This window comes from Mus caroli, chromosome 16 (assembly GCF_900094665.2).
Source record: "Mus caroli chromosome 16, CAROLI_EIJ_v1.1, whole genome shotgun sequence".
Classification (NCBI taxonomy): Eukaryota; Metazoa; Chordata; class Mammalia; order Rodentia; family Muridae; genus Mus; species Mus caroli.
The window spans coordinates 44,930,631-44,943,160 of NC_034585.1; positions in this window are offsets into that span (position 1 = coordinate 44,930,631).

Genomic DNA, 12,530 nt, shown 5'->3' on the forward strand with positions numbered 1-12,530 from the left:
AGGTTTTTTCCAGGAGACCCCTTATCTAAAAAATGTTCCTGGAGCAGTTTCCAATTGGGAGGGGGTACCTTGGGGTAAAAAGTTCAGGAGTGCTCCGGGAACTATCTCTGGATGGGAGGGGTAAGAGAACTCTGAGCTGAAGAGTTCATGGAGAGTTCAGGTGTCCAGTCATTAACTCTTTCATTGGCAAGGTTGCTTTCTGTTCCGAACATGGTAGCATTTCAGTAGCTAGATGTCATGTGGGGTTTTTTGAGGTTTTTTGTTTTTTGTTTTTTTGAGACTGTGAAATTTCCCAGACCGCCATTGAAAATAAGATCTGATATATTTTTTAAAGAGGGGTGAGGTCAATAATGAGTGGGTTGGGTCCTATGTTAAAGCAAACCTGTTCAAGAATTTATGAAAATGTGATGTACATTAAAATTTTATTCCTTGGTACATAAGTTGACTCTCATTAGGGGATAGAATTGAATGTTTTGTATATTTTATACTATATAAGGACCAAGAATATTATTTGCTTGCAGTGAAAATGAGATGCAATCATTAAAATTCTAGACAGATGCCCAATGTGTTCCCATTGATTGACTGACATGTAAATGAGCTTAATGATTATGTGTGATTTTTCATGGACTGGGAACCAGAAGAAACAGAACTTCTCCTTTAAAAAGAGCTAAAAGATCAGTGTCTAAATGTCTAGCTCTGTTGTTCTGTTCATCTGCTTTGGGCCTAAGAGATATCATCTAAGATTTGACGAGTATTTGTCTGTATCTACTTGTCCTTCCTAGACACAAATAGAGCAAAAGCTGGCTATGTAACCATAATTGAAGACAAGTCAATATGCAGCCTCAAATCTATAAAGTAAAATATTTTAAAAACTTAAGCATGTCTTAACTCGACTCTTTCTATGTAGGAAATAGGAGGAGTTGGTCCCAACCCTGTAAAAGTTCACAATCTACTGATGTCCAGTCTCTGGAATAAAGCTATGTGCAGACAAATAAGGTGATTTTATTACATAAAGCTCTGGGTAAAGCTGAGTGAATGCTTCACTAAAGTGAAAGAGGAAACCAGGGGTATTTCTTGTTTGGACATACAGAGAAGTGGAAAGCATATTGCTTTCAATGTTACTTTTGCTTTCCTCATCAAATCCCAGGATAGTCTGTATTCTGCCAATTTCCAAGAAAAGGATATTTTCCAATAATTGAACAGCTCACTAATTTATTGTTATTAATTTGTCTAAATTTGACATAGTATCTGCAACATATTTATTAGCCATTTCCTTTGCAGTATTCATATATGTTGGCCAAGATGTGAGTAACTTATGCAATGCTAATATTCTTTGGATGAAACTTCTCTCTATGAACTAGTGCAATAATTTTTAGTCATAAGGCTCAAACCCAGGTTGGAAAAGAATAAAGAAAAAAAATCCTCCAAACATTGATTTTTGTGAAATTGAGTTAAGTCTCAGACAATCTTAAGCTTTTCTTTCAATATTTGAATAACTAGCTACCTAGATATTTATGATTGATTCACAGACACTAATTCCTCATTAGTATTGCTTCAGTTGGCATCATTGTAGATCTAAAGCATATAATAAAGAACGGGTAGGTTTCTGGGTATGGCAGCACACACCTTTAACTCCAGTACTCAAGAGGAAGAGGTAGGTAGATCTCTGAGTCTGGGGCCAACCTGATCTACAGAGGGAGTTCACAAACAGCCCAGGCCAAGGAAATACAGATTAAACCCTATCTCAAAAATGGGATAGGGAGCTACTAACAGTTTGTAATTCTATTAAAGGAATTTCTATATGCAAAATCGGGGTAATTGATTCTGGGGATTTGAGGTACAATCTCAGCTGGAATTACTGAAGAAGAAAGTTGGAGATCTTACCTGGAAAGTACAGTAATCAAGTGCTCTGTAATGATCTGATGACCAAACAAAGATAAATTCAGTAAGGTAGTCATTCTTGAAAGTCTTATAAGCCCAGCTCCGGCTTGAAATTTGCTGCAACTTTTTCCTTTTAAGTTATTTTCATGGGCAAACACAAAGAAGGGTGAATTCTGGCACATAGTTACAAGTTGATTTGCTGAAATGTAAAGAGCTTATATTATTGTCTAGGGAAATGCTATCTGTCCACTAAATCACAGATGGCATTGCCTCAGTACATCTATTATTTGCTTTGTATTGGAAAATATTGGTGGTGAGAGGTTTTATTCCCTTAAAATGACATTAGTGTTCCACTTTGAAAGGGAGAGGTTTCTCAAGGAAACATGTGTGTCTTACTTAGGGTTTCCATTTCTATGAGGAGACATCATGATCAAAGCAACTCTTACAAAGGACAGCATTTAATTGGAACTAGTTACAGGCTCAGAGGTTCAGTCCATTATCAGACAGGAAGCATGGCAGAATACAGGCAAACATAGCACTAGAGAAGGACCTGGTGGGAACCAGGAGAAGACAGGCTTCTGAGTAGCTAGGAGGAGGGTCTCAAAGCCCACCCTTAAAGTGACATACTTCCTCCAACAAGGCCATACAGACTCCAACAAAGCCATACCTTCCAATAGTGCCACTCCCTGGGCCAAACATATTCAAACCACCACAGTGAATATGGCAGATATGATATTTTTAAGGTAGCTTACAAATTAATAATGAACAACAAATAGCTTAGAAAAGACACTGAAAGGCTCTGTTTAAGGGGTAGGGTAAAACATGTTGGACTTTATTTGACTGAACATTTCCAGGTACCTTGAGTCACAGAACCCTCTTGTTTTTATATAAAATTTCCTAACAAGGTCCCAATATCTTTCCTTTACCCTAACACACCACTGAAATGACAGCATTGGAATTTTTTAAAAACCGTAACACAAGATAAATTGCAAAGAAAACATCAGAGATAACACATTTTAGTATTCTTAAAAGGTAGGTCTGCCTGTAAAATTAGTCATTTGGGAATGTCATTTAAAATATTTAACAACTTGATGACCCAAGAACTAGTCCATTAGATGAGAAATCAGGAAAACTTCTGTGTACATGGTCAAGGTTCATGATGGGACCAGATATTAACCCTCTCATTAGAGGATAAGGGGGAAGGTCAGGATTGGAAGAAGTGAAGAATGGGGATGGGTCAGAAGAAATGGAAGAAATGAAGTGAGCTCATAAGGTGCATACAATCTACAGAATTTCACATTTTCAGCAAAGTGTTTGGATACAAAATTAACTCAATGAAATCAATAGCCTTCCTTTATGCAAATGATAAATAGGCTGAGAAAAAAGTTAGGGAGACAACACCCTTCACAATGTCCACAAATAATGTAAAATATCTTGGTGTAACTCTACCCAAGGAAGTGAAACGCCTGTGTTGCAAGAACTTCAAGTCTCTAGTCTCTGGAGAAAGAAATTGAAGATGACACTAGAAGATCTAAAGATCTCCCATGCTCATGAATCGATAGGGTTAACTTAATGAAAATGGCCATCTTACCAAAAACAATCTACAGATTCAATGCAATTCCCATCGAAATTCCAACACAGTTCTGTACAGATATGGAAAGAGCAATTCTCAACTTCATATGGAAAGACATAGCAACTCAGAATAGCTAAAACAATCCGGAACAATAAAAGAACTACTGGGGGCATCACCAACTCTGACTTCAAGCTATTCTACAGAACAATAGTAATAAAAACTGTATTTGTATAGAAATAGACAGGTTCATCAATGGAATAGAATTGAAGACCTAAAATAAATCCACACACCTATGGACACTTCGTTTTTTGACCAAAAAAAAAATCAAAACCATACAGTGGAAAAGGGAAAGGATCTTCAACAAATGGTGCTGTTCTAATTGGATGTTTACTTGTAGAAGAATGCAAATAAATCCCTATTTATGAGCCTGCACAAAGCTCAAGTCTAAGTGGATCAAAGATTAAACTAAATTCACTAAATCTCATAGCACAGAAAATATGGAATAGCCTTAAACCCATTGGTACAGGACACAACTTTCTGAACAGAGCACCAATGGCTCAGGCTTTAAGATCAACAATTGATAAATAAGACCTCAAGAAACTAAAAAGATTCTGTAAGTCAAAGGATACCATCAATAGGACAAAACAACAGCCTACACACTAGGAAAAGATCTTCACCAACCCTCATCTGACAGATAGCTAATATTAAACATATGTAAAGAACTCAAAAAGTTAGACACCAACAACCCAAATAACCTATTTTTTTAATGGGGTAGTTAGAGGGAGAATTCCCAACAGAGAAATCTCTAATGGCTGAGAAACACTTAAAGAAATGTTCAACGTCCTTAATCACAGGGAAATGCAAATCAAAATGAATCTAAGACTCCACCTTACTTCCATCAGAATGGGTAAGATCAAAAACTCAAGGAAAAGCGTATGCTGGTGAGGATACGGAGCAAGTGGAACATTCCTCTGTTGCTGATAGGAGTGCAAACTTGTACGACCACTCTCAAAATCAATTTGGTGATTTCTCAGAAAATTGGGAATCATTTTATTTCAATATCCAGCTGCACTGCTTCTGGGCATCACCCAAAAGATATTCTATCATCCCACAAGGACACTTGCTGAACTTTATTCGTAATACTAGAAACAGTCTAAATGTATCTCAACTGAGGAGTGGATTGTTAAAAATGTGGTACATCTACACAATGGAATACTACTCAGGAATTAAAAACAAGAGCATCATGAATTTTTCAGGCAAATGGACAAAACTAGAAACTATCATCCTGAGGGAGGTAACAAAGACCCAAAAAGACATGAGTGGTATGTACTCACTTATAAGTGGATGTTAGCCATAATGTAGAAGATAACTATGCTCCAATCCACAGTCTTAAAGAATTCAAATAACAAGGTGTAACCAAGGGAGGATTGTTGTCTTTCACAGAAAGGGAAATAAAATAGATATTGGAGGTGGATGAAGGAAAGAAACTGGGCAACAGAGGGGATGGGGAGGGTAGCTAGTGGGGCAGGGACAATCAGGTATAGGGTGAACAGGGGAAAGAGAATGGAAATTGTTGGGGGCGGGGCATCTCCAGAGATTTGGGGTAGGGAGAGGCCCCAGAGTATCTCTGGGAAAACTCTAACTCATACTTCTACATATGGGGGATATGGATCTGAAGTTGCGACTTCCTGTAGTCACGTAGGACTCCCAGTGGAGGGATAAGGACAGCAACTCACACACAAAACCTTTGACCCAAAGTGTGTCCTGCCTACAAGATGTGCAGAGACTGAGGAAATGGCCAACCAATGACTGCCCCAAATTGAGACCCATTCCATGGGCAAGAATTAATCCCTGACACTATTAGTGGGACTCTGCTTGCAGACAGGATCCTAGTATAACTGTCCTCTGAGAAGCTCCACCCAGCAACCAATGGAAAGAGATGCAGATATCCACCGGTAAACATTAGACAGCTCAGGGAGTATTATGGAAGAGTTGGGGAAAGGTCTAGAGGACCTGAAGAGAACAGGGACTCCACAAGAAGACCAACAGAGTCAACTAACCTCAACCATTGGGTGCACTCAGAGACTGAACCCCCAACCAAAGAGGGAGCACAAGACCTGAGGCCCCCATATATATGTAGCAGATGTGCAGCTTGGTCTTCATGCAGGTTCCCCAACAGCTGGAGTAGAAGTTGTCCCTAAATCTGTTGCCTAAATATGGATCCCATTCCCCTAACTCCCTAACTGCACTACCTTGTCTTATCTCAGTGGTAGAGGATGCACCTAATCCTGAAATGACTTGATGTGCAGGAGCCAGGCAGGAAACTGGGTGGGGGGAGGGGAGAGGGGGCTCTCCCTTCTCAGAGGAGAAGAGGAGGGGGCGATGAGGGGAGGATCCATGTGAGTATGTACTAGAAGTGGAGGTAGGGCTGATATTGGGATACAATCTGAATAAATAAATTTTAAAAATGCTATACACATAGTAAGAAATTTTTTCTCTAACAGACCATAAAGGACAAGCATTCAATGTTCAAATCTTAAAATTAAGAAATCACCGAAAAAACAATATTCTGCAATTTCCCCAAGTCTCTCCAAAGAATACACACATCAGAACTGTTTGCTTTTCACAAACAAAAATGAAAAATGGATCTGCAGCAAGGATGTACGGTGTGACTCTCCCAATGAATTCATGCTGAACAAAGCTAATCTTTCTTCATCTAGTATAGCAACCCTTAAGACTCTACTGGTTTTTTGAGAAAAGACTCGTATGTTCTGTAATCAGCTTTTGTAAAAACAAGTAGCTGCTTGTTCGCGAGTATATAAATGCTAGGGACCCTGAGATAGGTGGTTAGTTCAGCGGTGGTTGTTTGTGGTTTTTTAGTAGTAATGCTCGAAGAAGAAAGAAATCACACAACTCTCTCTCTCTCTCTCTCTCTCTCTCTCTCTCTCTCTCTGTCAGACCTGCCCTCTTTGTCTCTCCTGATTTTTCTAGTCAGGTGTGCTGACTGATCCCCACCAATCTCATGCTGGTTGAGTTTAAAAAGTTTTAAAACTCCACAAGCTAAAGACTGTACATGGAAGAGGAGATCACTTCCTTTCTTTTCATGGCCTCACTTTATCCAGCATTTTTCATTCTGGCTTGAAACTATACAGCAAAATTTGGTGTTACTTTTTAGCTAATGATTGGCTAGAATACTTAGAATTCTTTAAGTCATGATAATTTAAAGGCATTAAGTTGTCTGATTGCTTTTAAAAGGATAAATGAAGTGAGAGGTTAAGTAGGTACTAGTTGAAAGTGAAACCACTTTTCTATTATCAGTACTCAACACACTAAATTATATCTCAATACCCACGCTAATGCTGTTCACCAAACAGAATAATGGTCTCTCTTGTCCCTTACATGAGGACATTCAAATTCCAGTTTGCAGACTAAAGTGTTGTCACTAATTTCTTGGTCCTGCTGATCTACCACTATAGTTCCTGCCCCCATTGTGCTGCTAGTTTCCTGCATCATATCTTTTGTCTATATCCAAAGCTCATCCTAAACTTTTTATCTACACTTTCTATCTGCACAGAACAGCCTTCCTATGGGACAATGAGAGACTCTGTATGTCATTATGGAATGTTTAATGAGTCTCTTAGAATGGAGCCAGAGAAACTGTACAACTGGAAAAAGTATATACTGCAAATAATTGCTTAGTATTAAGTGAGCAAGCTAAGCAACCCAAGGTCACATGTATTGCACACACAAAATAGGAAGACAGCGAGCCACTTAGTGAATCAGATCAAGCCAAAGCTTCCTATGCTGAGAAACAAAACTTTTTAGGGCTACCTGTTTAGGGAAGCAAGAGAGGAAAGAACAGCATGTATAGACCTAGAAGCCCTATAGAGTGTTGACTGTAGAGAACTGACTTAGTCAAATCCACTCAGGATAGCCTTCCTATTTACTAATATAAACACAGTTGATTAGGGACTTAAATTATATCCACTAATTTTTTTCATAACAACACCTACACTGTTGTCTTAATAACTGGAAGGAGGCACATGTATTCTACAGCGTGACTGCTGGCTTTCTTCTCAAGAGGCTTGGTGACTTGTAGCCTACACTAACCAGACACATGCACAACAGGGAATTTTAGAAGCTGCTCTTCAGCTTAGCCATGTTGACAGACCAAAAGCCAGCCATCCTCTTTTTTCAAGTGCCCCTGCTCCTCTTGATCCCCAAATATCCAGCTCTATGCTTGAGTCATGACCAATACAAAATAAAAACTTGAAAAGAATAAACCACTTGGTTGTATTGGCTGCTCTTTATCTAACTTCATTGTGACAGAGCAGAGTAGGTTTGATGAGTAGGGTTGCTAGAATAAAGTGCTCTGATGAGAAAACAGGTGATGGCCCCATTCCGTTTCTTCCTCTCATCTGTTGCTGTACATCAGTGTGTGCTGAATGATTATCCCTGGAAGTAAAACATCTGAAAGAGCATTGATTCAATGAGCTGTTTCAAACTCACAGTGTATCAATATGAATTGTTAAAACAATGAAAAAAAGTAATGATCACACACTATTCATTTATTATCACCCTTATTATTATCCAGGTATCTGCTCTGTCATGTTAAATTCATGTCCTATAGGTGCAACCAAGGATAAATCAGATTTTGCACAGATAGAACGTGTATTACAGAGGAAGGAAAACATTAAAAGGAATAGCTGAATGTAGAAAATGCTGTACATTAAGTAGATTCAATAATAAATGGATGGAATATATATAGCTATCAATCGTCTTAACTAAAATAAAAGACAAAGTCCATAAAATTGATGAATGTTATAGAACTAAGCACATATAGGATTGTGGCCATCCTGTAACTCACTATGTAGTGCATGGTGGCCTTCAGCTTGGAGTCCACTCTTCTTTGAGGACAGGAAATGCTATGTGACTAGACCTTTACCCTCCAGAACTTCATACCAATGGCCCCTTGTGTTTCACCAGCCTTCTCCATTGACCCTTTGGGTTGTCAGCTTCTCAAGTTCTGCTTCATTAAGATATAAACAATTTCATCCACTCCCCCAGTTCTACAGTATATGGACATTTTAAAAATACATAGGAAGTGATTCTCAGAGTGTACTCTCACACACTTTAAATATGTATCTTGGTGACCAGGAACCCCATTTCACAATATTTTGTTATATTATTCTATGCCAATAAATGTGATTACTATTAATGATGAGTTAGAAAAAGGTTTTGATTCATAGGACTTTATTAATGGTGCCATGTAAATCTTTACAGCATATTATAAGGTTTTTTTGGCTAACCATGGAATGTGAGTTGTACTGTGCTACAAAACTCCCATCAAATACAAAATATCTGCCAGTAGTACTGTTTACCTGTATCCTCAGTGCCTGGAAAGCTGGAGAGGAGCATAGTGAGTCTGAAGACAGCTTGTGTTACATACTAAGACTCTATGTTGGAGAATAACATTATTTAATTTTTTATCTCATTTTATAAGCAATTAAATGACTGCTTATCATATCACATAACAACAGAAATAGAAATACAGTTTTGAAAATGTGAAATCAGATGACTTCTTGGTTGTGCTAACACTATAGAATATAGTTGCAAATGCACACAACAGCCCACTATATCATAGAGTACATGATGCGTGTGTTTATTATTTCAAAAGCCATAGTAGACAAAATGAGTAGATTAAACTAATCGTGAGAGAAAATGGTACAACCAAGACCCACATTCAACAAAAGATGAGACCTATGAAGATACTGTTGGAACATTATGGCAAATTGTTATACAATAAAAACAATTTATACATAGAAAGGGAACCTATAACATTTCAATAAAAAGCTCAACAGAGTAAATCCATAAGCCAGTAAAAAAAAAAAATCACTAAGGCCATAATATATTGAGTAGAGGAATTTTAATCCAGCAATATAGTGACTGTGGCAGGGGATCACATTCAAATATATGATCTTTCTGGGATGCAGACACACATCTAGTACACACCTTGAATCCTAAACAATGACATCCACTTGAGGGGCAGACAAGGTGACAAATCAAGGGAGAAATTTGACAGAATAAGTCAGGAATAAGATATACACAACTTTCATGAGAACAGATAGGAAAGAGAGGATACTTACAGAGCAGTGAGGAAGAGAGAATGAAAGGGAATTCAATTCAGTTCACTTGAGTTCGGTTTGGAGTAGTTCAGTTTGTGGAGTCGGGAGGCAGTCTTTCCAAGCAAAGCAATTCAATCAGAAGCCAAGAGAAGCCAATTTGATTCTGTCATCTTGGAGAGAAGAGTTTGAGCCAGAACAGCTGAGATGAACCAGCCAGCCAGTGTTCAGAAAGAGCTAGAAAGAGTGAGCATATTCACTAGTAAGTCTCAGAGGCTGCAACATTCTAGACCCAAGTTAGCAGACAGAGGCAGAAAGCTAAAACCTCCAAGATTCAAGCTTGGAGGAAATAAGATTGTATGGAGGCTAGAAGCTTCCGGGCCTAGGCCTAGGGACAGTTAGATGGATATGTTCTGGACTCAGATTAAGCCAAGTATTCATAAAACTTGGGTATGACTTTCATCTTATCAATCTATCTGAGAAAATAAAAAATGACATTTACATTTATAATCATGTGCCATACTAATTGGCTGCAGTTTTTTGAGCAGTATAGGCTTACCCAAGCTGGTAACACCATGTGTATTTGACTACTGTCTCCTGCTGTGGTTAGAGAAAGTGACAACATCACTAGGTGACATGAGCTTTACAGCTGCACCATACTCTTGAGAGACTACAATCAGAAAGGTAGCCCAGCATCAGCTGGAATGTCATCATATGTCACATGAATGTGTCCAGCACAAGCCTGATAAGACATTTAAGTTTTGGTAAGGCTTAAATAGGAACTGAACCCTCTTCTTTATTATATACATATATATATATATATATATATATATATATATATATATATATATATATAGTGTGTGTGTGTGTGTTACTTTCTGCTGTAGTATCCTCAGTTTCTTTCCAGACTGTGGCTCACTGTACTTATCTTCAGACACCATTGCTTGGAGTATACTGTGGAATCCTTAACTGTCCCAGACTTTTTACTGGAGTAGTAAGTAGGTGAGCTCAGTTTCAACTGCAGAAATATCACCTGGTTAGGAGCTTTTGGTGGAATAGAATTAGGACCTTTTAGTACAATTTGTTAGACAAATTGAGCCATGTTTGAATTAAGGGCCATTTTTATTGTTTCTTATTAATTTGATATGCCATTAATTCCTTACCCTAGCCATGCCCTGGACCTACTTTTTCCACAACGACTAAATAGAACTTTTTTGTTAGAAAGAGATACATCAGGTTAAATGGGAGGGGATTCTCTTGTTTTCAACCAGAGGAACAACACTCTAGCCACTTGTCAGAAAATATTTGCCTACTGAAGAAGAGTGAAAGAGATGGAGGAGTCACGGTGAGAATCTGGGTGTCAGGAAAGAAGCTTGAAGGAGAACAAGTGATATAGAAATCCCATTTATTGATTGAGCAAAGCTGTGGAATGCCAACAAGGTCCAAAGACAAAAGGATGACTGCAGTCTCTCAGCACATCCTGGTATCTCATCACCCCAGACACCCTCCAGGGAAAACCAAGCAGAAGTCTTAGGTGGACTCCATGAGGAAAGACCAGATAAGATAGTGTATATAGAAGCAGACATCTATGAGGACATACAGCATAAGAGACAAAGAGGGAATACTCCAAAGGTCTTGTGCCATCCAAATGGAAGACTAAAAGTAGATACCAACTCAACACATTAAATAAATATTAATTGTCATTAAATACAACTTACTGAATTAAAAGCCATACATGTAAGTCCAGCAGTTGTGAGGCTAAAACTAGAGCACTATCTTGGTGTCAACCTGGGCTACAAAGTGAGTTCCAAGAAAGAATGTAGTGAACCTCTGTCTCAAAAGTAATTAAATAAGAAAAATAATGTAGTATATACACATATACATGTGTGTTATAGTCTCCATCTCTGTCTGACACACAGACACAACACACACACACACACACCTTGCATACTTCAATTGTATCTTAGAGAACAAATCTTTTCCACCTGTCTTATCCACCTATCAGAGCCCAAGTCTTCTGCTCGAGTTAATTTTTAAAAATGGAACAAAGAATTGTTAGAGAGAACAAGGGGCAAAGAGAGTCCTCATTCACTGCTGAGGGAATTTCACACTTGTTCACCCACTCTGGAAATCACTGTTTACAGACTACAAAAAATAAATTCTCAACTTCATATGGAAAAACAAAACCCTAAATAGCTTTAAAAAGAAAAAAATAGCTCCTGAACAATAAAAAAAAAAATTTGGAGGTATCACCACCCCTGGGTTTAAGATGTAGTACAGAGATATAGTAATAAAAACTGCATGGTATTGGGGAAAAAAGATACAAAATCAGTGAAATCAAATTGAAGACTGATACATATATCTACTCACTCATAGATGCCTGAATTTTTTTTTAATTTTTTATTAGATATTTTCTTCATTTAGATTTCAAATGCTATCCCAAAATTCCCCTCTACCCTCCCCTGCCCTGCACCCCTACCCACCCTCTGCCACTTCTTAGCCCTGGTGTCACCCTGTACTGGGGCATATAAAGTTTGCAAAACCAAGGGGCCTCTCTTCTCAATGATGGACGACGAAGCCATCTTCTGTTACATATGCAGCTAGAGACATGAGCTTTGGGAGTACTGGTTAGTTCATATTGTTGTTCCACCTATAGGGTTGCAGACCTCTTCAGCTCCTTGGGTACTTTCTCTAGCTCCTACATTGGGTTCCCTGTGTTCCATCCAATAGATGACTGTGAGCATCCACTTCTGTATTTGCAAGGCACTGGAATAGCCTCACACGAGACAGCTATATCAGGGTCCTTTCAGCAAAATCTTGCTGGCATGTGCAATAGTGTCTGCATTTGGTGGCTGATTATGGGATGGATCCCCAGGTGGGATAGTCTCTGGATAGTCCATCCTTTCCTCTTAGCTCCAAACTTCATCTCAGTAACTCCTTCCATGGGTATTTTG